The 10,416-nt window shown below is 47.8% G+C and overlaps 1 protein-coding gene across 3 annotated transcripts in view; it reads right to left on the reverse strand.

The window, feature by feature from the left end:
- Nucleotides 1-7,725, reverse strand: part of IGSF9 (immunoglobulin superfamily member 9) — a 148,227-nt gene extending 140,502 nt beyond the window's left edge. For all 3 annotated transcript variants that reach the window (XM_030187925.1, XM_030187924.1, XM_030187926.1), the window contains exon 1: nucleotides 7,329-7,725. The gene's annotated coding sequence lies outside the window, so the exon portion shown is untranslated. The remainder of the gene's footprint in view (nucleotides 1-7,328) is intronic.
- Nucleotides 7,726-10,416: the final 2,691 nt, after the last annotated feature.

Raw genomic sequence — 10,416 nt, forward strand, 5'->3', positions numbered from 1 at the left:
CAGTCTGCCCAACAAGATAATCTCATATGTGCTACTTTTTGTGTATACCTTACCTTGATTTGTACTTGTCCTTTTCAGGGCACAGACCGTGTAAGTCTGCCCAGCACTATCCCTGCCTCCCAACCACCAGTCCCGCCTCCCACCACCGGCTCTGGCACAGACCGTATAAATCTGCCCAGCACTATCCCCGCCTCCCAACCACCAGTCCCGCCTCCCACCACCGGCTCTGGCACAGACCGTATAAGTCTACCCAGCACTATCCCCGCCTCCCAACCACCAGTCCCGCCTCTCACCACCGGCTCTGGCACAGACCGTATAAGTCTACCCAGCACCAGGGGCGTATCTGGACTCGGGCGGTAGGGGGGGCCAGAGCCAGAGGGAGTAGGCACATTTTAGCCCCCCCCCCCCCCCGGCGCCACCGATCCCCCCCCCCCCGCCACCAATGACACCCTCCCCCGCTGCTGTCACTTACCTTTGCTGGCGGGAGACCCCAACCCCCCGCCAGCCGAGGTCCTCTCTTCCATGCAGGCTGCGCCGCTGCAAGTTGCAACGCTTCCTGTTCTTCTGAGTCTGACGTTCTGCACGTTGTACGTGCAGGACGTCAGACTCAGAAGAACAGGAAGCGTTGCAACTTGCATCCTGCACGGAAGAAAGGACTTCGGCTGGCGGGGGCTTGGGGTCCCCCGCCAGCAAAGATCGGCGACGGGTTGGTGGCGGGCGGGAGGGAGGGGGAGGTGGAGAGGGTCTGTGGTAGGGGGGTCCAGGGCGAAATCTGCGGGGGCCCAGGCCCCTGTGGCCCCACGCAGATACGCCCCTGCCCAGCACTATCCCCGCCTCCGGCTCTGCCACCCAATCTCGGCTAAGCTCCTTAGGATCCATTCCTTCTGAACAGGATTCCTTTATGTTTATCCCACGCGTGCTTGAATTCTGTTACCGTGCTTGAATTGGTATTCCTTTCTGTGGTTCTCTGGCCCTGCCACTAGGAGGACTAAGCATTTACCTAGGACAGCACCAGTGGGACAGGAGTACTGTATTTCACCTCCCCTTTTCTCTTCTCCCTGCTGCTGCTCTCCCCTCCTTCGGGCGCCAAACAGAAAACTGAATTCAGTGCCTTGAAGAATAGGCCTACGTTCAAACAGCATCGCAACATCCCACTGATGCAGGACTTCCTCTTGGGTGGGACGAAGCAGGGCAGCACAGTGCAGGTCTGTGTTTCAAGGCACTGAATTCAATTTCCTGTAGGGCGGCAGCTGCAGCAGGAGGGAGAGAAAAGGGGAGATTCTGGATAAAGGGGGAGAGGAGATGATATGCTGAATGGAAGGGTGGTAGGGAGGGAAAGGAAACATTGCTAGACTGTTGGGGGGGAGGGGAGGCCTTGGGCTGTGGTTGGGAGGGGACGTGGAACTAGGACGTCAGATACACTTGGGCCACTCCTGTGTATCAGTGCTTATTTACAAACATTTATGTAGGGCCTCTGGAGGGACAGAGGATGGGACTTGATATATACTGCCTTTCTTTGGTTAAAATCAAAGCAGTTTACGAGGAGTGGCCTAGTGGTTAGGGTGGTGGACTTTGGTCCTAGGGAACTGAGGCACTGAGTTCGATTCCCACTTCAGGCACAGGCAGCTCCTTGTGACTCTGGGCAAGTCACTTAACCCTCCATTGCCCCATGTAAGCCGCATTGAGCCTGCCATGAGTGGGAAAGCGCGGGGTACAAATGTAACAAAAATAAAATAGATACTATTGGAGATTCTACAAGGAATGTTGCTACTATTGGAGATTCTACATGGAATGTTGCTATTCCACTAGCAACATTCCATGTAGAAGGCTGCGCAGGCTTCTGTTTCTGTGAGTCTGACGTCCTGCACATACGTGCAGGACGTCAGACTCACAGAAGCAGAAGCCTGCGCAGCCACATTGGTGATCTGCAAGGGCCGACTTCTACATGGAATGTTGCTAGTGGAATAGCAACATTTCATGTAGAATCTCAAATAGTAGCAGTGGAGGAGTGGCCTAGTGGTTAGGGTGGTGGACTTTGGTCCTGGGGAACTGAGGAACCGAGTTCGATTCCCACTTCAGGCACAGGCAGCTCCTTGTGACTCTGGGCAAGTCACGTAACCCTCCATTGCCCCATGTAAGCCGCATTGAGCCTGCCATGAGTGGGAAAGCGCGGGGTACAAATGTAACAAATAAATAAAAAATATGCAGGTACATATTTTGTACCTGGGGCAATGGAGGCTTAAGTGACTTGCCCAGAGTCACAAGAAGCTGCAATGGGAATCAAACCCAGCTTCCCTCAACCGCACCCAGAGTGACCACTACATAAGAAAAATATTTGTGCATCGACTCTGAAACTGCATAAATCCTTTTGAATATTGAACCCAAAGGAGGAAGAGCCTCAGGATAATGCAAGAAATTGCAGATTGATGACCCTGAGCTGAGTGCATGGAAGCTTTTGTGAAAAATCAAAATCACTGATGTTCATTCTGCTGTGATCGCAGGAATGGAATTTTAACTCTCAAAATACAGTAGAAATGTATTATGTTACTCTAATAAAAAGGTATTACATTTTATTTTAACCTTTATACCCAAAACTGAGCAACTTGGCAGCTCTGAACCAGTATCAACCTATTTCCCCAGCGTCGTGGCATAGGGGCATGTGTCCTCTGATCCAGAACTGACCCAATGCCTCAGCACAGTGTTAGGGGACCCTTGCCCTCTGATCCAGTACAAACCCAATGCCCCAGTTACTATGCTACCTGCTGCTCAATCATTAAAGGTCCTATATACTAAAAAACTTCCTACAGACACAGAGAGGATCATTTACTAACCATTAACACATGCCCGCTGCCACAGGACCAACAGGAATAAAATAAGCCCCCAGCAGATAAGTCCAATAAGAAAACCCTTTTATTTGAAAGAATTTATAAACCGCTTATTCATTCCAAAATAATGTCCTAAGCTCATATTTTCAAAGCACGTAGGGCCCAATATTCAGACCATGGGAGTTAGCTGGGCTGACTCTCAAGGTTGGTGCTGAGCTCGGATATTCAATGCCAGGCCATTTCCAGTGACTGGCATTGAATATCCAGTTTATTTTGGGCTGGTTTCAAACTGGCCAAGTCAATGCAGTTAAGTTGAAACCGGCCTATTTTGGCAGCCGAATTTGGCCTCAAAACGTAGCCAATGATGCGCTGAATATTAGTGGATAGCCGGCTATCTGCTAAGCAAATATTCAGTGGTAGATAACCGGCTATCTTCTGCTGAATATTTGTGAATAGCCGGTTAAGCGCTATTTAACCAGACAGGACCTATTCCTGGCCAGTTAGCTATCATTGAATACTGGGCAGTTAGACTTACAGAGTTACATAGGGGCCCTTTTACTACGGCATGTAGGCTCCTACGTGCGTCCAACACACGTTGATTTGGAACTACGGCTCAGCTATCGCATGCCTCGGGCAGTAATTCCATTTTTTGGAAAATATTTCTTTTGTTCTGCCGTGTGGCGCTAACTGGGCAGTAATCAGCAGTGTACCGTGTACCGTTGATGATTACCGCTCGGTTAACGTGTGAGACCTTACCGCTAAATCAATGGGTGGCAGTAAGGTCTGAGACCCAAAATGGACGAGCGCCAATTTTTATTTTGCCGCACGTCCATTTTCGGCCAAAATAAAAAGGCCTTTTTTGCAGGTATGCTGAAAATGAGCCCCATAATAAAACAAAAAAAAAAGTCACATAACAAAAATGTAAATAAAAAATGAACTAAAATCAAACTAAACATAAATCAACTACTACTATTTAGCATTTCTATAGCGCTACAAAGCATATGCAGCGCTGCACAAACATAGAAGAAAGACAGTCCCTGCTCAAAGAGCTTACAATCTAATCAGGACAGACAGGATAAATAAGGGAAAAGGACAAAGAGTAGCAAGATTCCGTGCAGAATCTCAAAGAGTAGCAAGATTCCGGAGTCCCACTGTAGCAACATTCTGTGCAGAATCCCAAAGAGCAGCAAGATTCCGGAATCTCAAAGACTACTACTACTACTATTTAGCATTTCTATAGCGCTACAAGGCATACGCAGCGCTGCACAAACATAGAAGAAAGACAGTCCCTGCTCAAAGAGCTTACAATCTAATCAGGACAGACAGGACAAATAAGGGAAAAGGACAAAGAGTAGCAAGATTCCGTGCAGAATCTCAAAGAGTAGCAAGATTCCGGAGTCCCACTGTAGCAACATTCTGTGCAGAATCCCAAAGAGCAGCAAGATTCCGGAATCTCAAAGACTACTACTACTACTTATTACTACTACTACTATTTAGCATTTCTATAGCGCTACAAGGCGTACGCAGCGCTGCACAAACATAGAAGAAAGACAGTCCCTGCTCAAAGAGCTTACAATCTAAGAGACAAAAAATAAATAAAGTAAGCAAATCAAATCAATTAATGTGTACAGGAAGGAGGAGAGGAGGGTAGGTGGAGGCGAGTGGTTACGAGTCAAAAGCAATGTTAAAGAGGTGGGCTTTCAGTCTAGATTTAAAGGTGGCCAAGGATGGGGCAAGACGTAGGGGCTCAGGAAGTTTATTCCAGGCTTAGGGTGCAGCGAGACAGAAGGCGCGAAGTCTGGAGTTGGCAGTAGTGGAGAAGGGAACAGATAAGAAAGATTTATCCATGGAGCGGAGTGCACGGGAAGGGGTGTAGGGAAGGACGAGTGTGGAGAGATACTGGGGAGCAGCAGAGTGAATACATTTATAGGTTAGTAGAAGTTTGAACAGGATGCGAAAACGGATAGGGAGCCAGTGAAGGGTCTTGAGGAGAGGGGTAGTATGAGTAAAGCGACCCTGGCGGAAGATGAGACGGGCAGCAGAGTTTTGAACCGACTGGAGAGGGGAGAGGTGACTAAGTGGGAGGCCAGCAAGAAGCAGATTGCAGTAGTCTAAACGAGAGGTGACAAGGGTGTGGATAAGGGTTTTGGTAGAGTGCTGGGAAAGAAAGGGGCGGATTTTACGGATGTTGTAAAGAAAGAAACGACAGGTCTTGGCAATCTGCTGGATATGAGCAGAGAAGGCGAGAGAAGAGTCAAAGATGACCCCAAGGTTTCGAGCTGAGGAGACAGGGAGAATGAGAGAGCCATCAACAGAAATAGCATCTTCCAGATGCTGTTTCTGACTAATAATTAGCGCCTGTCTACTAAAAAAACCTCAACCCATAAAGCAGTTAAAAGCCTATAGCCCACACACCGCCTAGAGCCTCCCTTAATCCCCCTTCCTCCTTCTGCATTCCTTCCCAGATCATAAATCCCTGAATTCTTAAAGCAGGCTTTGGGGATGACAATAAGTATGTTAATTATCAAGGTAAGGAGGTCTGGGCTTTATCTAGAGCATAAGGAATTCAGAAAACAGATACATCAGCTTTTTCATTGCCCTGAGCTGCTAAAGAAATCTAGAGTACATACCGAAGTACGAGGCCACCAATTTATGTGGGCACCCCCTGAAAATCTTTGAGGGTTTAAAGAGCTCTCAGAGAAGCAGACAGCAGGGTAGCAGGGCCCGCAATAGGGGGGTACAAACTGGGGAAACTGCCCTGGGCCCCTATGCTACAGATGGCCCCAGGTCTCACTGAAGCTGACGGAGATACGGTTTGTTGATGGACTTTGGGCCCCAGCATGTTTCACACTGGCTCTGCCAGGAAGACAGGGCAAAACATGGTCATAATCAGACCAGATAAATCGAAGGAGCACATAAGAACATGAGATGTGTTCTGCTGAAACAGAGATCCAGCAAGCACTGTAGAAATGTATTGCAGGAGCTACTGAGGTCTTTTTGGAGACCATTCAGATGTGGGAATGGCATGTTTACGCTCTTCCTGAATCCTCCAACCACTGAGCTGTGGCATTCTTTAAATTACTTTGACTCCTCCCCACCCAGGGCAGAGCAGGTGGGTGACCAAGTGGGGCTTGGGGGAGGAAGAGTGAAGGATGGAGGATACAGGGCCCTTCTTTCATTAGTGAACTTGCTATATCCTTTGAAGGCTGTGGTACCTTTAATTGGACTCAGATGAGACTGATCTGCTTGAAAGAACACAACAGTCCAGGTACCAAGAAAGCAATCTATAGGCTCTGAAAAGTTTGCATTCTGCAACCTCTTTGGGACAGTTCTTAGGTAATTCATTAAAAGTTATTTATCACAGCCTGTAGTAAATTCAGTTTCTTCCAGGACTAGTAGTACTGCTACAATTTAATAACGACAGATTTTTAGCTCACCTTTCAAAAAAAATGTTCAAGTATAATTAGAATTCAGATACAATCCACAAAGAATCTCTCTGCCTGTCTGCACACCACTGGAGGTTTTCCCTCCATCATTTGGATCAGACTGGAGTTGTCTCCCTCCTTCCCCTGTCTGCATTTTCCTATTAACACCATCCAGATGTTCAGAAATTAACAAGGTTTTTTGTTGGGGACCGTTTGACTCACAGAGTCTGTGCTTTCCAAGCAAGCCCATGAGGGGACCACATGTTAAATCCTAAACCCATCTCCCTTAGCCAACTACCACAGAAGAAACCTCAGCTATAATTGGATTTTAATCAAGGAATTTCTTAGCCGGTTCTGAAATCTATTACTAAATTACAAAACAATAAAAACAATTACAGACAGCTTCCAAAGCTCAATCATCCTCATTCATCTGCTCCTTGCTCAGCTGGGGGACAGTTCATTCATCAGACCAGTTTCTTCCCCCCTCTCCCAAACAGACATTGCATTTCATACCTCTAAATTTGGGAAACAACGTCTTCAATAAAAAAAATTATAGCATTTTGGGAAAGCCAGTAATTCTTTCAGTTTTCCTTGTCCTCGTAAATTTAATGGTGTAAACATACAGTTTTTAAAAAAATCTATGTACAATAAAAACTTCTCTGTTCATATTCTGTTGCAAAAATTAAGACCAAATCAAAGATCAATGAGATAAACAGAAGCCAGGCAGACATCACATGAATATGCGCTCCCGGATTTCTTCCCAGTACCTGCTCACCACTCCCAGGCTTTTATTGTCTCAGGCATACCCATATGATAAACACCTCTGGGAAACAGGTTCATTGCTTCCTAGTGGGACCTTCCCCCCCCCCCCCAAAAAAAAACCTAGAAAAATTACACTTGAAGCGAAAAAAAATATATCAAAGACCACGCAAACAAAACTCTCTTTTTCCAGGTTGCTGTCACATTCGGCAGATCGCCCATGTGATAAAAGTCCTGCATCCAGAGTCCGTTCCATTCTGTTATATTACCCCCACCCTGTCCCCCTTTTTATCAAAATGTCCCCAAATCTCCAACCTACCTTACGGTGCAGGAGCCATAGTCTGGTCATGTCTTGTGCTTCAAGGATTTCTTCCGTCCTAGACTCTGGCCAGTTTATTGCAACAAAGCCCGAAAGGGGGTCAGTTCAGAAGCCATCGGCTTTCCAGTTCCAGGGAGGTACTGCCTTAGGCACCGGAATACCCCCAGCTTCACACTCTCGACTGGGTCGCAGTTTGCATGTATTTTGCATGTGGCTTCTTTTCGTGCAATCTCCTCCCCCCTCCCCACCATTCAACTGTTGCAATCCTCAGGCTTGAAAAGGCAGCTTTCTGCGCTGATGGCTGTGTGTATTGTTTGTAGTCACTCCCCGAGTTTTTGGACTCCCAACTCGTAACAGAAATGGTTTTTAAAGACACACAGCCTGCTGCACAGAAGCTCCCTACAAGGGATTTGATCAGAGTGAAAAAAAAGAAAAAACAGGCAGCCCTTTCCAGCCCTGAGATCCAGTTCCCGGTTTTGCAGAATACTCCCAAACGTTTCCCCGCCTCTCGCCTCTCCTGTTTCCATGGCGACAGCCAGTCCCGGCTGAGGAATCTAGACCCCCGCCTCCTTCAAAGCCAATCAGACACAGGAGGCAAGGTCCGAGGCCAGGAGGCTACCGGGAAACGTAGTTTTCTCTAGGTGGGCGCCCCCTGGTGGATTCTGTTGCGAAGACGGAGATCCCAAGTTTTTCTGCCTTGATTGCTATCTGGAAGGAAAAGTGCAACAGGGAGTATGTGGCGCAATGTGAGGACAAACACATCTTGAAGGTGTTGAGTGACTGGATATAGTCAGTGACATTAAATTACCAAGAAGTGGGAAAAGAAGCGAGATCAGATAGATATTAAATATAAATGTAACCAGAGTTCTGAAGGTAAAGTTTCTTTCCCTGTCTCTGTTTACGGCTGTGAAATCCTGCGTGCAATCGCTCCTGTGGGTTACTGTATCCAGGGTAGGGTTACCGTCTAACTGAGAAGGTAAACTACAATAGAATGGGATTGGATTACTAAAACTAGCACTCGAAAAAGTTCCAAGATTGTCCTTTCTCTGCGTCTGTGATCTTCAATTCAAATCAATTCTTGTCTACAGCTAATATCCCCTTTCCTCCAGGGTTCAGTGCCGTTTACACTCTAGGTGAGAGACAAAAGCAAATAGTGTTAGTGTGAGGTTTGGGAAACTAATATTAGAGGCATTAAGGAGAGGATACTAGGAGGAGTGGCTAAATGGTTAGTGCAGTGGGCTTTGATCCTGGCAACCTGAGTTTGGTTCCCACTGCAGCTCCTTGTGACCTTGGGCAAGTCACTTAACTCTCCATTGCCCCAGGTACAAAAAAAACGTAGATTGTGAGCCCTCTAGGGACAGAGAAAGTATCTGCATATAATGTGTACAGTGCTGCCTACATCTAGTCAGGGGCGTAGCCAGACTTCGATGGGAGGGGGGGGCCAGAGCCCGAGGTGAGGGGGCACATTTTAGCCCCCCCTGGTGCTGATGACCCCCTGCCCACCGCCGCCAACTTTCACACACACCCCCCACCGCCGCCGCAACCCTCTCGACCCCCCTTCCCACCGCCAACCCTCTCCCACCGCATACCTTTGCTGGCAGGGGACCCCAACCCCCGCCAGCCGAAGTCCTTTCGGCCACATGGCGTTGCTTGCTGAATGATCGGATCAAGTTTCTGTGCGTGCATCTGACATCCTGTGCGTGCATCTGACAGAAACTTGATGATCATTCAGCAAGCAACGCCGCGTGGCCGAGGAGAGGACCGGCTGGCAGGAGCTGGGGTCCCCCACCAGCAAAGTATGCGACGGCGGTGGGGGAAGGTTGGCGGCAGGAAGGGGGTTCGAGAGGGTCGTGACAGGAGGGGTCCAGTGCCAAATCTACGGGGGCCCAGGCCCCCATGGCCCCATAGTAGCTACGCCCCTGCATCTAGTACTGCTATAGAAATGATTAGTAGTACTTAAAACACACTAGGAGGTAGAAGTTGATGTAAAGCACACTGGAAAAAGTTGACTTGAAAATAAATCTCTTGACAATGCTTAGTGTAAATCCAAGTTTATTGTGTCACTGTAAAGACTTGATACAACCATGTTTCGGTCAACTGGCCTGCCTCAGGAGTCTATAAAATCACGTCTCGGATGAAAAGGACAAACTGGCGTGTACAGTCGTATATAGAATATTATGGTTTTGGCGGGAAAAGGACCAATCACCGAATAATTACTTGAAAAACACTGCTCCGGATAAAACATCACATACCCTTGGATCAGCCCTGCTGCCATTAGGCAGGTCACTTTTTCTGTCCAAGACTAAGCTGAAAACAGCCCAGATGGTCAACAAAGTGTTTATGGTATTTTTAAATCCTAGTTTTACTGGGACATTCCTAGCCTGCAGCACTGTATGTCCTTCTCTGAAAAGCTGAGGACTAGTAAAGTTAAAGGGAGGCTGGCAGGAAGCCAGGCCCCCAAGATCCATGCTGATCTGACTCATAGGGCTGCCCTCAACCAGGTCATACTGAAAACACGGATCCAGCCCTGGTTTTGCCCCAGTGCATGGAGATATAACTGGGGCTATGTTTTCCTTTAAGCACTCATAGGTGTCATTTTTTGGGGGGGAGGAGCCCCTTCCTCCTGCTGCCTCCCAAAATCTTTACCCCTTGCCTCCCAAAATAAGCAGGTAAACTATACCTGTGCCTGCATTGTATGTGGCACTGTGATCTCACCTTCATCCGTCCTATCTCCAGGAGGAACGTGGGGTCTCTTATAAGCAGGGCTTTTTTTGAGGGGGTACTTGGGGGTACTGAGTACCGGCACCGTTTCCATTGTCTGCTAATATTGACCCATGGTCTCCAAGTTTTAATGAAAGAGCTCAGGCTCTACACAACAATTCTGCCTTATCATAGGTTCTGTTACTGGTTGCAGGGGGCCTCACTATTGTGGGGTGGGTCCCTCAGTGATCACTCGCACCCCTGAAGGGTGGCCTACCATTTGAGTACCGGCACCTTTTTCTTTAGAAAATATGCACTGCTTATAAGTGTCCACTTCCTCGTCCTCCTCTGCCAGCTTCAGTCTGAACGGCACAGGGCCCTATAGTCT

The sequence above is a fragment of the Microcaecilia unicolor genome, chromosome 14, assembly GCF_901765095.1.
Source record: "Microcaecilia unicolor chromosome 14, aMicUni1.1, whole genome shotgun sequence".
Lineage (NCBI taxonomy): Eukaryota > Metazoa > Chordata > Amphibia > Gymnophiona > Siphonopidae > Microcaecilia > Microcaecilia unicolor.